This window comes from Pistacia vera, unplaced genomic scaffold (genome assembly GCF_008641045.1).
Source record: "Pistacia vera cultivar Batoury unplaced genomic scaffold, PisVer_v2 Contig152, whole genome shotgun sequence".
Lineage (NCBI taxonomy): Eukaryota > Viridiplantae > Streptophyta > Magnoliopsida > Sapindales > Anacardiaceae > Pistacia > Pistacia vera.
Window position 1 is genome coordinate 996,765 of NW_022195597.1, and position 7,991 is coordinate 1,004,755.

Sequence of the window (7,991 nt, forward strand, 5' to 3'; positions counted from 1 at the left end):
ACATTGTGTTCCCCCCGTTTTTCTTTTTTGCACCACCCCGCCACTGCCCCTTCACATTTTAGCCCACAACCTATCTCCTCCCCTTAATGTGTCCCCTACCCTCCCCTCTTTCACACCCTCCCCATCTCCCTCACCCTTCGCCCTCCACGCTCCCCACCCCTTTTGCCTTCCTCCCCCATCTGCACCTATTTCTCCTCTGCCCCCCCCCCCCCGTCTGCCGCCCTTTCCCCTCTTCCCATTCCTGGACCTTGTCTCACCCAGTTGCTCCCCCACCATGCCTTTCCCCTTGTATGGCCCCCATGCATTCAGTACGTGACACACAACCATCCCACGTGGGGTTGCGTCCTTTTCGACACCGCGCCACTGACATGTCGCTCCATCCCCTTCTCACCCTCCCGCCTCTTTTCCTCACCCCACAGCCCTCTTGCCCCAGCAACCTTCCCCACCAGAACCCATTTGGCCCCATTCCACATCAAGCGCACCCTCCCATTGCCTGACGACAATCTTGGGGCGGCAACTACTTGTCCACCCCCCCTACAACTTCTGTTCTCAAAACAAAGTCATACGCAGTCTAGTGCACTACACCCTTTCAGAAACAATAGCAAGGCGACATTTTGCATTGTCCACTAAAATGATTCAACTTAAAAAAAATGTGTTATGGCATATTAAGCATACATATGCAGGATCTACCGTTACAATAAGCGAATATCACAAAACTCCACCCACAATCAATTTGAAAAATCAAGAACAATACCAAACAGCAATTTCATCATGAGGAAAACATGAAATGTATTGGCCAACTGTTTAGACAATAAGGCTGGAAACTTCCTGAGCTTGATACCATTTGAAAGATGGAGGCATGAAGAATCAAGCATTATCAGCGCTAACAAGTATAGTCATAGATTTTAACAAAAAATTTCAATCAAAATTGAAATAAGTAAGGTTCGACAATGTGACCTAAGTCATTAGCAACCTTGAGACTTGGGAATTTCAAGAGACAATAAGCACAAAGAGTATCCATCACCAAGGGAAAGAGAGATGTGACCACAGAGGGAGATTTGGGGTTCTTAGAGATTTTTCTCATTTTTTTCCAAAATGAATATATCATTTTCTTTATAGAGGAATCCTTTGTAAATAATTTCAATAATATCGTTTTGGATATTCTTAAAGCAATTTCAAATTTTTATGAAGTGTAAACTTCCGTTAAAATTATATACATTGGATACATTTAATAACAATGTACAATTAACTCGTAAATTGGTTACATAACACTTTAACCCCTTAAATGTTACAATGACAAACCCCGTTGTAAACTATTTGGATAATCAACTCTCTTTGGCTATTTCTTCATTATCTTAGTTTTTATGTGGAACTCTTAGGGTCACTAGCTGGCCTAGCCGTGGGCCATATCACAGGACTAGTTCGATAGTTTTGTAATAACTCTTTATGACACAACTCCACATGATTATGGTAGGCATCTAGCAATGCCTATAACCCCTAAAGTCAAATGAAGCTATACTCAACGAACCTTTTACAATCATACATGTTGTCTAATACAAAGCTTCGTTGCTAATCCTAATAAGAAGGGATTCATGTGTAATGTCACATCTTATCTAATTTAATACAAATACATACGGAACGTGTCCAATGAAAAACCTTCATAGTAAATTTTAGATAACACTCCCGGCGCGAGGCATTTCTTTTCCAATGTATCTTGACCATTGGTATTGGAACTGAATCCCATCTATACCAAGTCAACGGATCCCATCTGACTATAACTTGTCCGCACCATAAACAACACGTTGGCACAAATCAGGCAGATTAAACACATGGATGTAGATAGGCTACCTGTTTCCCACCATATGAACCTCTATGCGTGTATGCAGAATCCACGTGATATCCCCAGGTCAGGATTAAAAAAATAACCCTAGTCCGCATCTTATGATAAATCATTGACTACATTTTAAATGTCCATGTGATTCATCATAAATGGCCATATTCGATAAACAGTTCACTAACCGCGTATCCATGCTAATGCCCTAGTGATATAACTTTTATAATCACCCACACCAATACCATCACATGATATTCTACGGAGGCATTCAGCATGCCTACTATGTAATATTATTGCCCAATTAATATTACCTATGTAGGGAATACTTTGATGATTTTGATCTTCTAAAGATTTGTATCATCCGGACATTTCACATGTAATACATATATATAAATGAAGCAATAAACCACATGTGAAATAAGAACACTTTCTTTTATTGATAAGATAAAATGTATATACAAACTATATACATTCACATATATATACAAAACATAATGCCTTGGAACCGATGACACGATTGGTTCCTAGGGCATACACTAACAGCAACTTCTCAATCACTTCCGTTTTGGCTTGATCCACTTCAATGCCATTTTTTGAACTTCGGTGACCAAGCACTATGCCTTCTTAAACCATGAAGTGACACTTCTCCTAGTTGAGCACCAAATTTGTATCTTGACATCGCTGCAAAACAAGGGAAATGTTAGAAAGGCAATTATCAAAAGAAGAACCAAAAACAGAGAAGTCATCCATGAAGACTTCTATGAACCCCTCCACCATGTCACTGAATATCGGCATCATGCATCGCTAAAATGTGGCCGGTGTATTGCACAACTCAAAAGACATCCTTTTGAAAGCAAAGGTACCATAAGGATAAGTGAATGTCATCTTTTTTTTTATCTTCAGGGGCAATGGGGGTCTGATTATATCCTAAATAACCATCCAAGAAACAATAGTACAAATGCCCTGCTAGCCTTTTCAACATTTGATCAGCGAAAGGATGTGGAAAATGATATTTTCTTGTTGCTTCATTCAGCTTCCTATAGTCGATACACACCTTCTAACTCGTGACCGTCCTAGTCGATATCAATTCATTGCTTTCATTCGTCATTACCGTGATACCTCTTTTCTTTGGAACCACTTGCACCGGGCTCACCCAAGGGCTATCTGAAATAGGGTAGATGATGCCTGCATCTAAGAGTTTTACCACTTCCTTTCTCACCACTTCCTTCATAGAAGGATTTAATCTCCGTCATGGTTGCACTCTAGGCTTGACATCATCTTTCATGAGTATCTTGTGCATACAAAGAGATGGAGAATTGCCTTTAATGTTAGAAATGGTCATCCAATGGCTGATTTATGCTCTGTTAACACTCGAATCAATCTCTTTTCCTCTACTTTACTCAATTTTGCATTGATGATTACAGAAAAGGATTCTAATTCACCAAGATACACATATTTAAGGTGAGATGGTAAAGGATTTAGTTCAAGCTTTGGAGGTTCTTCTGTTCTTGCCTTTTCCTTTTTTTTTTTTTTTTTTTAATGTCAAAATCTTCAAATTCTGGATCTTGGCTTGTGTTTATCAGTTGGAGTGCTTCCAAATACCTAGCACACTCATTCTTCCTCGGCTCGTCTACCTCGATTGTTTTGGATTAGGCAATGCAAGCTTCTAGAGGTAGTTGAAGGGTGATCTCTTTGATAGTATCCACTATAAGTTTATCCACCAAATCCACACTAAAACATGAATCTAACTCTAATGGAAATTTCATAGCCCCGAAGACATTAAAAGTCATCGTTTCATCTTGGACCCTTAGGATCAACTTTCTTGTTGAACATCAATCAAAGTCCTCCCTGTAGCAAGGAATGGTCCTCCTAGAATGAGCAGTATTTCCTTGTCTTCTTCCATATCCAATACAACAAAGTCTGCAGGGAAGATGAACTTATCCGCTTTAACTAGCACATCTTCAATAAAACCCCATGGATGCTTGATGGATCGATATGCGAGCTGCAAAGATACGGTTGTGGGCTTCACCTTACCAATCCCTAGTTTCCTGAAAACAGAAAAGGACATTAGGTTAATGCTAGCACTTAAATCACATAAAACTTTATCAAATGTAATATCACCTATAACACAAGGGATACTGAAACTTCCTGGATCCTTGAGTTTTGGTGGTAGCTTCTTTTGCAGAATGGCACTGCACTCTTCTATAAGCATCACTGTTTCACCCTCTTCCAGCTTTCTTTTGTTTGAAAGGTTCTCCTTTAGGAATTTAGCATAACTCGACATCTGCTGCAAGGCATCTACAAAAGGTATGTTAATCTACAATTTTTTAAATACATATAGGAGTTTCATAGACTGCTTATCCCGGTTTTGCTTTCTAAGCCTCCAAGGAAAAGGAACAGGAGAGGTATGATGTGCCAACTCTGGCGGTATCTCTAGAAAAGGTAGCTTCTCCTTTCTTCTCTTTTGCACACTTTCTTGATGAAGTTCATTTTCTTGGCTCTGCACTTTCTCTTTTACTATGATTTCTTCATCAATATTCTCCTTAGATTCTCCCTTCTTCTCTGAAGGGTTCTCATCGTTCTTCCTTGATTCAACTTCTTCTATGGCTTTCCACTTCGTAAGGTGATGGCATTTGCTTGTTCGCGTGGGTTAGTCACTATATTGCTTGACAAAGAACCTTTAACTCTCTCATTCAACTTTTCTAAAATTTGTCCCAACTGTACTTCCAAATTTCCGATGGATGTTGCTTTGTTTCTAAAATTAGATTGTGTCTCATTCATGAAGTTTGTGGCCTTTTGCATGAATTTCCCAAACATATTCTCCAACTTTGATACCTCTGCTCTATTGGTTGAAGATTCACCGCTTGTTGATGATTTGGTACTGTCATTTGGTTCGGTTGATTGCCTTGATTGCTCTAGGAAAAATTTGGGTGATTTCTCCGTCCAGGATTGTAGGTGTTGGAAAAAGGATTATTCTGGGGTCTCTGATTTCCGGCCAAATAATTGACTTGCTCTAAAGATGAAGATGATGAAGCAAAGGTGTTCCCCACTTGGTAGTCAATGCTTGCATGGTTACTTGCACACAAATCACATTTTAATTGAGGTGCTTGAATAGAATTGACCTGCATACCTCCTAATTGTTTCTAAAGTACTACTAGTTGGGCTGAAATGGCCATGTAAGCGTTAACTTCATGAACACCCATAGACTTCTTCGGATGTATTCTCTCATTGGGTCTCTGATAGTTGTTACTTGCCAGGACTTCAAGTAACTCATAGGCTACTTCAGGTGTCTTATTTTGCAATGCTCTTCCAGATGCTGCATCCACCATTGTTTGCACATATGGAAGCAACCCATTATAGAAGGTTTGGATTTGCATCCAAATAGGCAAACCATGGTGTGGACACTTCCTTATTAGTTCCTTATATCTTTCCCATGCTTCATATAGTGACTCATTCTCATCCTACATAAATGATGTGATGTCGTTTCTCATCTTTGATAATTTCGCTAGTGGGAAATATTTAGTTAGGAACCTTTGTGCCAATTCATTCCAAGTGGTGATTGTTCCTATTGGTAGTGCCAATAACCATCCCTTTGCTTTATCTCTTAGTGAAAATGGAAATAATCTTAACTTGATGGCATCATCTGACACTTCGTTTGCTTTAAATGTGTCACATATCTCCAAGAAGTTAGCAATATATGAGTTTGGATCTTCATTTGCATTTCCCCCAAACTGTACCGATTGTTGGATCATTTGAATGATTGCCGGCTTTATCTCAAAATTGTTGGCTTGAACCGGTGGCCTAGTGATACTTGGACCACTACCATCAACCATGGGTGCTGATTTGACAAACATACATAGTTAGCAAGTACACTAGTCGCAAAAAGTAATACAATGATGAAGTAGAGTATCGATCCCACGAGGATTGCGTGCTAATTACTGATGAGAATGCAAAATGTCATATTTACCCCCTTAATGTCTTGTATTTTATACTTATTTGTTGCTTAAATGTACTCATTATTATTCTATTTTGATTTAGGATGCAAATGGAGGCGTTAAATGCAAAACGGAACTAATTAGGTGAATTCGAATAGTTTCAACATCGCTTTGTAATCTAGACATAACTCTCTCATCCAAGCTCCTATTGAGATGATTCAAAATGCTATGGAACCCTGAGAAATATATCTACAACTTTCATGTTTTGAGTTTGGAGAGATACTCGCTGCATCAAGGTTGTAATCGGGCTTGAAATTGACGCACCTGCACTACTGATGTTCTGGAACATTTTGCCCTATCATGCAAGTCAAATAAGCAGTTTATTATTTGAAGATTTGAAGACCTGTTGCACACAAGTTACAGCTGGACACAACACTTTCCTATTTTATTTTAGGACTTTATTTTATTTTCAATTAATCATAATCAGATTAGGACAAATGTTATTTTAGGATATTAGAATATTTTTAGGAGATTTAGTAGAATTCAAATACTTGAATTGGATATCTTTAAGAGGAGAGACAGATCAGATTGGGGGATTACATATGCCTCTCCTTCTTCCCTTCTGCAATTTTCTCTTTTGATTTTTCGTGATGGCCATGAGCAGCTAATTTTCATAACTTGGTCGAAGGAAACGGAGGCCTCGGAATCATTAAACTGTGAGATCTAATCTGTTTTTCTTTAGTGTTCAATATATGTTTTGAGTATTGGATGTTCTTTTATGCCTATTTTCATGATTGTTGCATTTAATTACTAGGAGGCCTACTAGTTTATTATTTGTTGCAATCTATTGCTTAATTAGATATCAAATCCGTTATTGTTTGATCCCTCTAATTTCTGAGTAAATAAGAGTTAAGAATTTGCTGCGTCAGGAATTATTAATTCTTAAGAAGAACACTCGACTGAATTAAATACAACCGCTTGTGTTTGTGTTGTTCAGCTTCATCGATCTCTTTAGTTCCTAAGGTTGCCACTAGATTAAACCTTTAGCACTTGCCTAGGGTTGTTTAGTAGTAAGATTAATTAGATTGCCTGTTTCCTAATTAACTACAGCTAAGGAGAGATAGAAAAATAGTTCCAACGGTGAATTCTCAAAGTAGCGATTGATATATGCTTGCATCGATGATCAGTTGTAAGATTCCGATGGTGGATGTTGAATTAGACCAAGGTTCGTTATTTTGATTGATTTCGATAGTTTAATTTGAATTGTTTTTCCTGAAATTGTTTCAGTTTTACTCAAACCCCCCCCCCCCCCCCCTCCCAGCCTTGTTCACATAACATAAAATTCGGTTAGACACTCTCCGTGGGAACGATCTTTACTCACACTACTACATGTGTTTTTAGGTTTTAATCTTGGTTGCCTATGACAACACACCAATTGCTGAGTTTCCTAATTCTATTACTAATTGAAGAATACAAAAATGTTGGAATTGTGGGGGAAAGTAAAGCTAGAATTAAAACACAAACTAATCAACACAAATTCAAATCAAGGCAAAAGAGGTTAAGGTTTGACTTCACTAGGATACTCTAGTTTAACCTATAATTTCTATTGCTTCCAAATTCACATGCAAGGATTATAAATCGAATTCCTTAAGTTGTAGAATATACCTTCTCAGGCTATATTCCCCTACCTATCCCTATTAAGCTTCTGCACCCAACAAAATAGTTCAAAGTCTATCAAGCTAAATGGAATCCTATAAAGATTTCATAGATCGCTAAACCTATCTCTAGCATTTGCTTAATCTACGGTGTTTGCTCTAAGAGGCTAACACATGAATCACTTCTCAGTCTCATCATGCTCAACATTCAATTGAATCAAAAGAAACCAACATCCAACTGCATTAAGAATGAGAATAAACACATAATCCAAGCAATAGAACTCAAAAACAACACAAATTTATAGATTAAACCATTGTAATCCAAGTTACATAAAAACCCTAATCCAAAAGTGAGTTAGTTCATGCTCAAAATAAAGAAAAACATCACATAAACAATAAATATGGAGTTCAACATATTAGAAATTGAAATAGGAATGAATTCTTCCTATTTTGGAGACCCAAATTCTTCAAATCTCCTTCTCCTCTTCCTCTTATCTAAAAATGTTGACCCCCCCAAAAAAATGAACTAAGTCTCTCTTAAATAGTCGGCCAAAAACCCTAGAAACT

General features: G+C 38.0%; 1 non-coding gene across 1 annotated transcript; it reads left to right on the forward strand.

Annotated features, from left to right (window-relative positions):
- The first annotated feature begins 5,221 nt into the window (after positions 1-5,221).
- On the forward strand, positions 5,222-5,328 carry LOC116124514. The gene has a single exon (XR_004127226.1). It is a non-coding gene; the product is annotated as a small nucleolar RNA R71 (small nucleolar RNA).
- The last annotated feature ends 2,663 nt before the right edge of the window (positions 5,329-7,991 follow it).